Below are 12,085 nucleotides of genomic sequence, written 5' to 3' on the forward strand. Positions count from 1 at the left end.
CATTTATTATAAATTACTGAATGTCAGTGACAGTAATTATAAACTGATTGATTATGGCTTACTCTCCCCTTTTTCTTCGCGGCGCATGGAAGTTGGCTGTGGGAGGGTCTAAAGGGGAATAATCATGGAGACACATGAACAGCTGGTACAAGAAAGGCCAGGCATGGTGATTCTGCACCTTTACTGTTGGTCACCACAGGTCCTGAGAGGATGCCACAACACAGATTACACATTTTCTTGGCTTTGAGGAACAGAGGGAGGCATGACCAGATCCCCCCGACTTTCACTGTAGTTTGCTACCTGAATGCTCCCAAAGGACCATATTAAAGGCATGGTCCCAAGGGGACATTATGGAAAGACTGGCATTCTTGAGAGATTTATTTTAAAGTAATTGACGATGGCCCCAAACAGGCATTGTGGGACTTTGGCCTCGTCCTCCCTTTTGTCTGTCTAGTGGGGTGAGGAGTTTTCCTCATTACATCTTCTCATTGCGATGTGATCAGGAATACATTTAACCAATCACCAACAGAAACCTGCAAAATTGGGGGCCCAAGCAACCATTTGAATCTTTGTACATGAGTTTTCTCAGGTATCTTGTTACAGTGATGGAAAGTGTAATAAAAGTGCCAATGGGGTAGGGTCGTCTCTGGGCATGTATACAGAGCTGGGAGCAAGAGTCTGTTAAAGGAGTTTGTGCCAAGCCCATGGGGGCCTTCCACACATCTGCTGTCTAACCAGTAGTTTTCTCACTTGAGAGACAGGGATAGCTTTCTCATAGGGACTTGTGAAAACTAAGACTGTAAAGAACTTAAACCCACAGTAATGGGAGCATAGGATTTGATATCATGAGGGATGTTGTGAATAGAATCCCAAGGAGCAAATGCTTGGGAAACAATGAGTTTCCAGGGAAAGAAAGAATAAGTTCACAACATGAGCTTCCATGGGACAGCCACAGAATCCAACTTGTCTTTGCTTGGGGACCGATGAATATATCATAGGTTCTGCAGAGCTTGTGATATCTTCCACTAAGACGAAAATACAAACTAAAACAGGGGTGTAGGATTTAAAAAGAAAGGCGGCTTGCTTTTGAGCTGTAAGTTTCTTCAATCAGCGCCACTCAGGCAGGCTGTCTCCCCTGGCATTTGCCGTCACTCTTGCTACAGTGAAAATCAGGACCATTTTCTGTTCCCAAAGCCATGTGAGAAAATTCAGAGGACTTACATTGTTATTATGGCTTTCTTTTCAGTTTCAAGCAGAAGAAATCCACATTCCTAAGCTAATTGTGTTGGCACTGATGACTGACAAAATACGCAAGCAGCTGATACGGCAAAGCACGCATGCTCCCCCAGGGTAGCCTGAGTATAAGCGGCTCCTGTGTGTATCTCAAAGGGCCCAACACTGTCACACGTGGGGGTGAGCCAGCCAGAAATAAGACAGAAAAAGCATGTAGTCTGTTTGGGTTTCATTCCTTTGAGAGACTTTTCCACATCCACAAAGAATTAGCTTGAGGCTCCACCGTCCAAAATGTGCTGGCTACACAAAAGCTGAGCTCTTACCATGGGAAGGAAATCAATCCAAGTTTCTCTTCTTGAAATTAATTTTGTAGCTTCAGAGTTGATTGTAGCTATATTACAAGAGGCATATTATGTATAATATCCATTATTAAAAACAGCAACAAATGGTGTATTATAAAATATGATTTTCTCATGCTGTATCTCCTTCCACAGACTCCTGAGAACCTTCTCTTGCATGGGTTAGAAATTATTTTTGAAATGATTTTACTGGTACACAAGACATTTATTGTAGTTGGAGAAATATAGCTGACTACATTAGAAAATAAGCTATCATGATATCTTTGTCAGCAAGCAGTCCACAAATTTGAGTATAGTAAATTGTAATTTTTGATCACTAGGCATACTGTTGTAAATTGCACACAAATACCCCAGCTTTTCATTTATCCATTCTTACTTAATATGTGTGTGTATGTTATAAATATGTCAAAGCCTAGGTACTGATTTGACTTGATTAATATGAGTTTGTTCGTATATATGATGTTTATCCCTTAGATCTTCAGTGGAAATAAATGCAAAAATAGTCTTTTAGTTCTCAAGAAAGAGAAAAGGTGTGAATAACAATATATGATTTGCAAAAATATGACTTTTTATAGAGAAGATACCACATGGCATCCATGGACAGTAGTGGCCATGGCAATTTCAGTCTTCACTTTCTGAAGGGTAGCAGTAACCTCTGACCATGCAAGCCCAAAGGTCTAGTGAAAAATCCAATGGTACAAATGATGTACAAATATTCATTACTACCAAGGGCTAGAGTACCGGCAAATGTAACTCATCAACTGAGCAGTGAGTGGTACCAATGTATCACACTGTGGAAATCTCTTCAGCAAAGGATGGTTTTTGATGTGCACTAGGTAATGATTCTCAAAAGACTAAGCTTTCTTAAAGAAGCAATAGTCTTGAAATACCAAACTAGAAGACTGGAGAAAAGATTGATGATAGCCAAGTATTAAGGACAGGAACAGGGGTATTGCAGAATGAGCGAGCCATGCCATGATGTAATGGTTCTGAACTGACAATGGAGGTAGTACATTCTCATAGAACTAAGAACACATACAAATCTCTCTCTCTCTCTCTCTCTCTCTCTCTCTCTCTCTCTCTCTCTCTCTCTCTCTCTCTTCTCTCTCTCTCCTACACACAGAGGGGGAGAGGTGGAGAGAGAAGTACATTAAAAACAGAAAATTGTGGATTATATCAATGCCTTACATATTAAATTGTAGAGGGAAAGAAGCGAAGTTACAAGTAACATTTCTGTGTAAATTATCTTGTATTTCCATGGACCTGTAACTAGGTACAGATAAAAACCAAAACAGAAGTGGAGTATGGTTTGACAATGTTTCGTTTTCTTTCTCCTGGGCTGTTTTCTTCTGAAGACAACATGCTGCTCAGTGGTTCTCTTGTGTAATATAAACTAGAACAAAATGAAACTCGGGGATATTGGGATAATGACAGAGAAAGGAAGGGGTGGAGATGGGAGGACAGAAAAGATGAAGGGAAAAGCGGGCATGGTTCACCTGAGATTATCCTTTTGTTCTTCATTCTTACCAGAGCTGACTGGACCTGCCCAGGCTCATTGATGCTTGCCTAGGTGATATCTCAGCAACATTCTCTACCAATCACACTGCCAATCAGGGGCAAGATCTGAGTTGTCATTGGTGAAAACTTAAGGGCGATACCTCAGAGTCACTGCTCATCAGGACCCCAAACTCCTTCCCATCATCGGCCTATGATTTCAAGGAAACCTTAAAGTGATATTTTGGTTTCATATACGGGAGCAAAATGCAAGTTTTTATGCATGTCCTTTAAATCCAGAAGATCTCACAATGCAATGGATTGCCTCTCTGCAAATATTTTTTAAAGGTAGGCTTGGTGGATATTCTCCCGTTCTTCCTGCAAATCTGTAGGTAACTGCAGAGTCCGTTTTGCTGCGTGTCTTAGAAACCACTCTCTGCATGCCTGGAAACTGGTCTCCTTGACTAATTACATATATCCATTGCTTTCCATATATATTGTGATTGAAACTACTCTCCAATGTTCAGTCCAGAAGATTTGAAATGGAAAGACTTGATCAGACGCTTCCCTTTGCAGGTAGAAACCAGCTGTTTATTCTGAACAACTGGGCTCATGAAGGAAGGAAGATTTGAATAAGAGTTCTTGCTAAACAACAGCAATGCTTGCAAAACGTCTCAAATCTTTTACAGAGCCACAAATGAAAACATTTTAAGATATCTAAAACACCTCTTTAGTTGAGAGCATTTCTGCGTATTTTTCCGTTATAAATGTCCATACTCCTAATTGCCGTAGCAGGAACTTTGTGTTGCTTCCTGTGCAGTGGTACATGGAGCTCTATACCTAGAAGACAGGAGCGACTCTCCAGTCAGGAGAGGAGCAGGTGTGTAAGTGGAAGCGCTATGCATAACCCACAGGATGGCTTCTCTCTGTTCAGCTCATTCTCATGTAGACGGTCCCTACTGGAGCCATGACTGGGACTCACAGCACATCACAGTACGTATGTGGCCGTAAGTACGGAAAAGCGGGAATGCGCAGATCCACAAGGCCAGGGATTGCCTTTGAACCAGAGCTGGCTGTGGGTGACGAAGACAAGACCTTCTCAGACATGTGAACCACCAAGGAATTATCTCAGCTCTTCTACTCTTCCCTTGTCAGCCAACACCTGAGATAAAACGATGACCGGGGGAAGGAGGACACGGTAGCCACAGCTGGACTTTGACTGGGACTGTTTTGACTCCTGGGTAAGAGGATGTTGAACATGCGAATGTCAGTGAACAGGGGAGACAGTGGGGGCAGCTCTGTGCAGTGTTTCCGCTGAAGCTGGAGGAGCCGAATGCACACATGTGCACAGACTATGCACTCTGTGATTTCCCTGGTGCAGCACTGAGTTAACCACTCTGGAACACAACAGTCTAAACAACAAGTAAAGTCTATGCTAACAATTTTAAATTCTTAGTTTTTCTCTGACTTTTCACTTCTAGGATTTCAAACACGTGCAACCATACCCATTTTTTTTTGTTCTTTTTTAATGTAGGATTTTGAGGGATACTCATATTCTTGCGAGATAAGCATGAGACCAACTGACCCATTCCTCAAGTCTCTTAAACACCTTCATTAGCATCCTTCCCCAAGCCTTTTGCATACTTTATCCTGTATATGAACTGGGATTTGGAGATTACGACAACATGATGTGTGGCTGATAGATGGTATAGCAACTAAATGATATGGAGTTCTGAGGAGAGAGCAGCGGCAAAACTCCGTGCCTCTCTTCAGTTTCTCTACACCTAGCTGCAGCCATCTTTCGGGGTCTTCAGGCCGGCAGTGATTCTGCTCTAGCCAATTACACAGAGCATTACTGTAACGAGATTCTAAAGCAGAACCCAGTCAAGTGACCTGAGCTCACAAGCTGTCAGAGGATGTCCACGGATGAGAGAGTGACACGCAGCTCGTTTGGAGAGCCCTGGTAGGCTGGTGGAGACACCGCCAAGCTGCCGTGAGGACCTCATTTCAGCTGCCCCTGTTAGGTATGCACGAATGGGGCTCAGCATCTCTGAGACTCCACCCTTGCTTTGTTACTTCATCAAGGCGTGTTGAGATAATCTATGTTTGTCTTCTGACCCATGAGCTCCGTGAAGACCAAGCAGCATCCATTTAGGAGTCCACTGCAGGCAGGAAGCTGGGGGATTGGCACTCATGAGTCATGTGCTTCTTCTGGGTGGGAGTCACCACAGGGTAAACAGGGCAGAGCTTCCTCTCACTAAGTGAATCTTTTACTTGTGTTTTTGAAGAAGTTCATCTCATTTGGATATTTACTGCGACAGAATGGGAGCAAGCCCTTCATTATATCTGTCATAAAGCATGGCTGAAATAAATAAGACACCTACTGAGTGAATGTTTTGATTGAAACAATCTTGTTTGAAATAAAAACTTTCACTGGTCAGAAAAGCCCTGCTCCCCCCCACCCCACCCGCATCATCCCATGTGGCCAATACTTTAATACCAACTATATTTAACAGTGGACCCACAGAACCATTTAGAGCAACAGCGAAAATTTAATTTATATTTTACACATGTAAATATAAACAGCCATTTTGTGTCTGCTGTTTCCTTAGTTGGTATTTGAGAACTCCATACATGCATATCCTATGTGGTGATTAAAACTACACATTCTTGCCTTTGTGTGCAAGGGGCTGGGATGTTTACTGGAGCGTGGGTGGCCTCGAAGGGCCCACATCTCTGAAGAAAAGCGAGTATCCTTCCTCTAGCAGCCATTGGTTGCCAATGTCTTCCCATTGGCAGGGGTGGGGTGGGACTTTGTTTTACTCTCTCCAATGAACGATTGGAAGTTTGTCTGACTCGGTGTTGCAAAAGTCTTGTTCACTCAATCACAGCCGCTGTGAGTTGACACAGATCTGTCTCACGTCACACTTCCTTTCCTTAAGGCTCCAAGATCACAGAAGGAAGAGATGGTAAAGCAGAAGAGAAGGGACAGAAAGACTGAAAAAACCAGAGCCATTGGTGGTGACATCCATTTTCTCTTAAAGTCTGTATGTATACTCTTTTCCAAAAGAGAAAGTGAAATTATGTCTCAGTGTCCTGACCAAGCTTCCATTTATACATGCACAAAGAACATACCTTGCAAATATCATTGAATGTTATCTCTCATGATTGGATGTCTTTTGCTTTCAGTTATGTCTGTCCAATGTATAAACTTGAGCAAACTATTTTTCCTCTCTCTAATTAAGCCCATTGCAATATTTCACTCGTTCAATCTTCCTGTTAAGTGAAACATTATTTTCACTTATCAGTGTTCTGTAATGTGTTCTCAGTGGCTTCTAATTGGGGACAATTATAAGAAGATCAATCTACACTCAGCAGTGGCAGTTGTCATTACCATATCCCCGCTCTGCTCCTTAGGACTTCCAGTTTGTTCAAGACAACAGGGAACTGGAACGCAAGTGAGGTCTGAAGAAATGCACAGCCGGTGAGGACATCCTTCATTTTAATTTGTTGGTTTAATGCAGCTTTTGAGGAAATCGCAAAAGCCTCCTCACCTGAGGTGCTTAATAGCCTTAATGAAATGAGGGGTGGTGTTGACTTAGTTCTTAGCAGACTCTTGGAGTCTTACGGCCCTGGAGAAATGGCTGGATGGAGCCATTTGCTCAGAAAAGGCACCATACGCAATGACAGGCATGCACACAAACGTGATTACAAACCTGGGGTTTCGTGCAGTAATTATCAACAACTTAATTGCAAAAGAAAAAAATAGGGAGGTGACTGATTCATTGTTGCATAAGTGAAGTGAAGGAAATCCTCTAGAACTTGAGGGAAGGTTGAAACTGATGGTTGTCAACCTAGGAGAAAATCCTGCCTCTCCCCAAGGTCCAGCTTCCCTTCATTTTCCTTTTGTAGTCAGGAAGAAAGAACAAGGAAATCAAATGTGACTTTTATTTTCTTTTACTTGTAATTGATAAGATTAATCTGATTTCTCTACAGAAATATCAAGTGATTCTTTGAAAGTGTTGCGTTAATATAAGAAACAGACAAAATGGCGTGAAATGTTGATATGAGAACTTTTGATTAGCATATTCATACATGTGCATGCATATGTCAGTTCACGAGCACAGACATACACACAACACACACAGAGTCTCTCCCTCCCTCTCTCTCTCTCTCACACACACACCATACCACGACAAAACACAACAAGAACAAAAACAAGAGCATCCTTTTTGCCCTAATTTAGACTGGGATATTTGCAAATGTCATTCTCTAACCCTAGGGTTAATGATGCATAGGGAATGAGATTTCAGTGTGTCGGGGTGAAATAAATACACTGCAACAGGGTCATACTTCACCACTCTCATTTTCTTCCTTTGTAGGGATTCAATCAAGAACTCTTCATGCTATCAGTAGGAACTGTGTATTCTGTCGGGATGTGCAGCTGAATCTGTGAGTTTAAAGGCTCTCACAACTGTTTGAAAGAAAGAGTAAGCCTGTGCTATGTGTTAACATCGTCTGAAACATTTTCCTGTGAAGGCAAAAGTATCCAACAGCTGTTCTTTACTGGGATTAATTTGCATAGTGGGGGGTTTGTATGGACTCTTTCTTTTTCTTTATTTTCTTCTGGGCTCCTTTTTGGAAGCAGGTGTTCAGTGACTTGCATGCCCTTAGTTTGTGTTCTACAACTTAAAATGAAAGGTGACAAAGATTTTATGGAGGTGGACTCAGCAAAGTCATGGAGATGTCAAGAAATCAAACAATAACTGTTGGACTGATCCTTCACAGCTCCCGGAAGCAGTTATTCCTGATGAAACAAGTCTCAAGTAGTCCACTAGACACTCCCAACCCAAACCCCAGCCTTTAGTCCTTGAGTCTGGACTGGCCAGTGACCTGTTTCTACTAAAAAAAAAAAAAGGAAGATTTGAAAGGGGGGGAGAGTACAACTTTTAAATTTTTAACTTTGCAGGCTGGGTCTTAGGAGATCTTCAGCTGTTAGTCCTTTTAGTAAACAAAAGTAGCTCTGAGACACCAGCTTCCAGAGATGATGTTTGGCTGCACCATGACAACCATGCTACGAGAAAGCCCAAGCTGGCCAGCTGCAGAGACAGGAGCTGCCCAGAGGCACACTGAGTTGGCAGTTATTTGAGAAAAACGGTCTTGAACTTCACTTCTGAGCTCGGCTGGTAGAGTGAATGACTTTGGTTAATGCCATGAGGAATGGCATGAGAGCTCCCTGTTTGCCCTACTTAGGTTCTCTACCCACAGGGTCTGGGGTAAGTCCATTTGTACTGCTGCCTCTGACCTTGGGAAGGTTCGTTAAGGTGGAACTGATAATCTGCACAGCACACAGTGCTCCTTGACAGCCAACACAAAGAGAACTCGTCAAATGACTGACCATTAAATGTGCGAATCATCCTGAATTTCTGCAGGACAATTTTATCCTCAATAAAAGGATATGTGCAGAAACAATGGGTTAAGTACTGCATAGTGTCTTCATTGCAGAATGAGTCAAACTTGTATTTTATTTAATTCTTAAAAGGAGTGCTAGATACACCGCATACTGCAATTGAGACTTAAAGCCAAACTATTAAAGTGCTAAGTCTTATTACTTTGAGAAAATTATAGTTCAGAATGGAAACAACATGCAAATTATCAAGAGATGATGACATAGGAAGTGATATAAATCAGAATTTATTAAGTGTGGTAAGATCTGGACTGGAGAGAAATTTCCCCCAGATTTCCTACACCAAGGAGGACATCTGGGTACAAACATAGTTTGGTCCAGGACTTGAAAGAAATGGTGGGACAAAATTCGATAATAAAAGAAAAGAGACTATATGGGAGTATTGACATGGAAGACTTCTAACATTAGACAACCATGAAAGAATTCAATTGATGACTTGTTTAAGTCAGGTCATCAGTTCTAGATGATGCTACAGGTGGGAGGAAAGGACTGTATAGGATGCACTTTGGGCTGTGAGATACAACCTTGACCCCATGGTTAAAAGGAGGCACGTGAATCACAGTTTTAGCTGTATTGGGGGAGTGCAGAGAGAGAGAGTCTCTGTCATGGCGAGTCTCTGTCATGGCAGGAGTTGAATAACAAGGTAAAACAGCTATCACATGGGCACAGAAATGAGGTTCTGCCCCAGGGATGAGCTAGAGGCAGTTAATGATGGCTGGGAGAAGAATAATTGGTTTTCCCCAGCGATGATCTCCCTAACTGATTATTCAACACCAAGTGGTCAGCCCTAAATACTTAGGTTAGGAGGAACTCGAAATGGACTCAGCAGGTGAAGATGCTTCGGTATCTCTTCCCTCCAGCTCCATTTCTGTTCTCCTACTCAACTGATTACACAGGGCTCCAGCTGAGAGTCACCAAGACTGTAATGTGAGAAAAAACAAAAACCTTAATAAGACAGGCTATTTACTTTAAGACTATTTCAATGTTTATGAAAAGTTAAGAGCAAATAAATGCATTTCTGAATTCTATTGCTGGGCAAGAACAGATTGATTGTGAGGAATTATGACATGAGAATTCATGGGAGGCATGTCTGACGTAAGGAGCCTGCAATGTGTCTCAGCTTTCCGTTATTATTTGAAATGCTCACAGTATTGGAAACATGAACTATCTGTGTCAACAGTTATTGTAGATTAACTGTAGTGCAGTTCATGGCAAATGTATACTTTCAAAATGCATTTATGACGAAAGATATTTGTATCAGACAAATGTAATATGGGCAGATATACGGTCTTTTGAGAATTTACATTGAATTTTAGCTAACAGAATCATTCCTTATATTGTCCAATCTATAAAATTGTAAAACTGCACTTTAGCTTTTATAGGCTGAGCTTAAATATAATTTAAATATAATCATGTGAACCAAACTTTTCAGTCTTTGATCGTCTTTTGTGAAAACATATAATGCATTTAAAATAACAAAAGTTGAAGAGAAAGAGGCAGGGCTATGGGTTCAGAAAGATAGAACTTTTGCTCATCTGGGAGCTGAAGATACAAAGTGTCATTGAGAGCAGTGAGATACCTCAGTGAGTACAGTTCCTTGCTGTCATGTTGATCACTAAAGTTTGAGACCTAGAACCTCCACATGTATGTGTGCCCCCCCCAATAAATAAATAAATACAAAAACCTAAGGCACCATTATTGAACTTTTTTTACTGGTTAAGTTTTCTTCTGGTAACTTCTTTTTTTTCAAATAATTTATTTATTCTAATCTTATGTGCATTGATGTTTAGCCTAGAAGTATGCTGGGTGAGGTTGTCAGACAGCTGTTAGCTGCCTTAGTGGATGCAGTGAATTGAACCCAGGCCCTCTGCAAGAGCAGTCAATGCTCTTAACAGCTGAGCTATCTCTCTAGTTCCTCTTTCGGCAATTTAATAGCCATATATAGGGCATTTTGTTACTCTCACACTTCATTCTTATTAATCCTCTTCCACACGCAGCACTCCCTCCCCGATCCTTCTCCTACAGTCACGCCCTTTGTTTTCTCTGGTAACTCACTGAGTCAACCAGGACTGTCTGTATGACCATCAGGGTGGAATCGTCCACTGGAGCCTGGTGGAGTCATTTCTATTAAATGATTATGATTTTGCTATGACAGAAAGCTGAAAAACAGCAAACCCGGCCGGACCTTGCTTGCTAATTACTTTCTTGAAAGGTGGGTCAGACAATTAATACTCAGACACCAGCAATTTTTAGAGTTATTCTTGCAGCGGCAGGGAAGGTCTCAGGATATCTGACTTCACTTATCACGAGGAGGTGATACAAATTCAAAAGTGGCTTCTCTATATTTTCCACACTGCTTCATTACGTTTACAATGTACAAATGTAAAATCATTCAAACCTCAAAAAGACATAAAAATTCTTTCTCCGAGAACCTAAGGAGCAATGAGTGATGTCTCAGCTCCATTATAGGGCAGAATGGGAGAGCGTCAGTCAGACCGTCCTGGCCCCTAATCATCAGAAACTAGGAGTATTAACACAGTATTTTCTATAACCTGACCTCCATTAGCATAATCATGGGCCATAATTATCTTATCCCTTTTCCTTCCTTAATACAATTTGACAAAATTCACAGAAGCAAATAAGCCCATGTGGCTCTCTGCTCTGACTTTTCCCCAATGTTGTTGGGTATGAGAGACCTTTATGTGTGTTTCAGTGAAATGTCTTGTGATTGCTGAAGATTATTTTTGGAAAAAAAAACCTAGTAATAAATATATAAACCTTAAGTAAGGCCGAAAATATTTAAAGCATTCAGAATTTTGTAAATAACAGAAAATATTTATGGACATTTGATTGTATTTTCTCTCATTACTATAGACTTACATGTTTTTATTAGCTATACTTTTTCAGTATTTCTTACACAAGACTATTATAAATGTATTTTCATAGTCCCTAATTTCTAACATTTAGTTGGTTTTCTTGTAACTTGATTATCCACTTGAAAAATTTTGATGACTGATACCCTTCTGTGACAAATATCCTTGTGAGGCTTTGTTTCTTTTTCTTAGACAGACTTACAGAGATGGCATTAAAACGATTGAGAAAAATAAACTCTTTAAAATTGTTATCAACTAATTTTATAAGTCTTCTCCAAAAAATACTATTTAGAAGAAGTTTGCCAATACTGTACAATAAACTTCTAGAAGCATTGCCATCTCTAAATTCAAGTTCTACTATAGAGCCATAGTAATAAAAGCTTGGAACAGACATGAGTATCAATGTATTTGATGTAAAGATCCCACTATTAATCTACACAACTATGAACACCTGATTATTGACAAAGAAGCTAAAATTATACAATGGAAACAAGAAGCATCTTCAACAAATGGTGTTGGCATAACTGGATGTTGACATGTAGAAGAACGCAAATAGATCCATATCTATCACCATGCACAAAAGTCAAGTCCAAGTGGACCAAAGACCTCAACATAAATCCAGTTATACTAAACCGGATAGAAGAGAAAGTAGGAAATAG

The 12,085-nt window shown here is 40.7% G+C and overlaps 1 protein-coding gene across 4 annotated transcripts in view; it reads right to left on the minus strand.

The window, feature by feature from the left end:
* Nucleotides 1-12,085, minus strand: part of Ctnnd2 (catenin delta 2) — a 746,809-nt gene that overhangs the window by 366,416 nt on the left and 368,308 nt on the right. The gene's annotated exons all lie outside the window — the stretch shown is intronic.

Source organism: Microtus pennsylvanicus, chromosome 6 (genome assembly GCF_037038515.1).
Source record: "Microtus pennsylvanicus isolate mMicPen1 chromosome 6, mMicPen1.hap1, whole genome shotgun sequence".
In the NCBI taxonomy this organism is placed as follows: Eukaryota; Metazoa; Chordata; class Mammalia; order Rodentia; family Cricetidae; genus Microtus; species Microtus pennsylvanicus.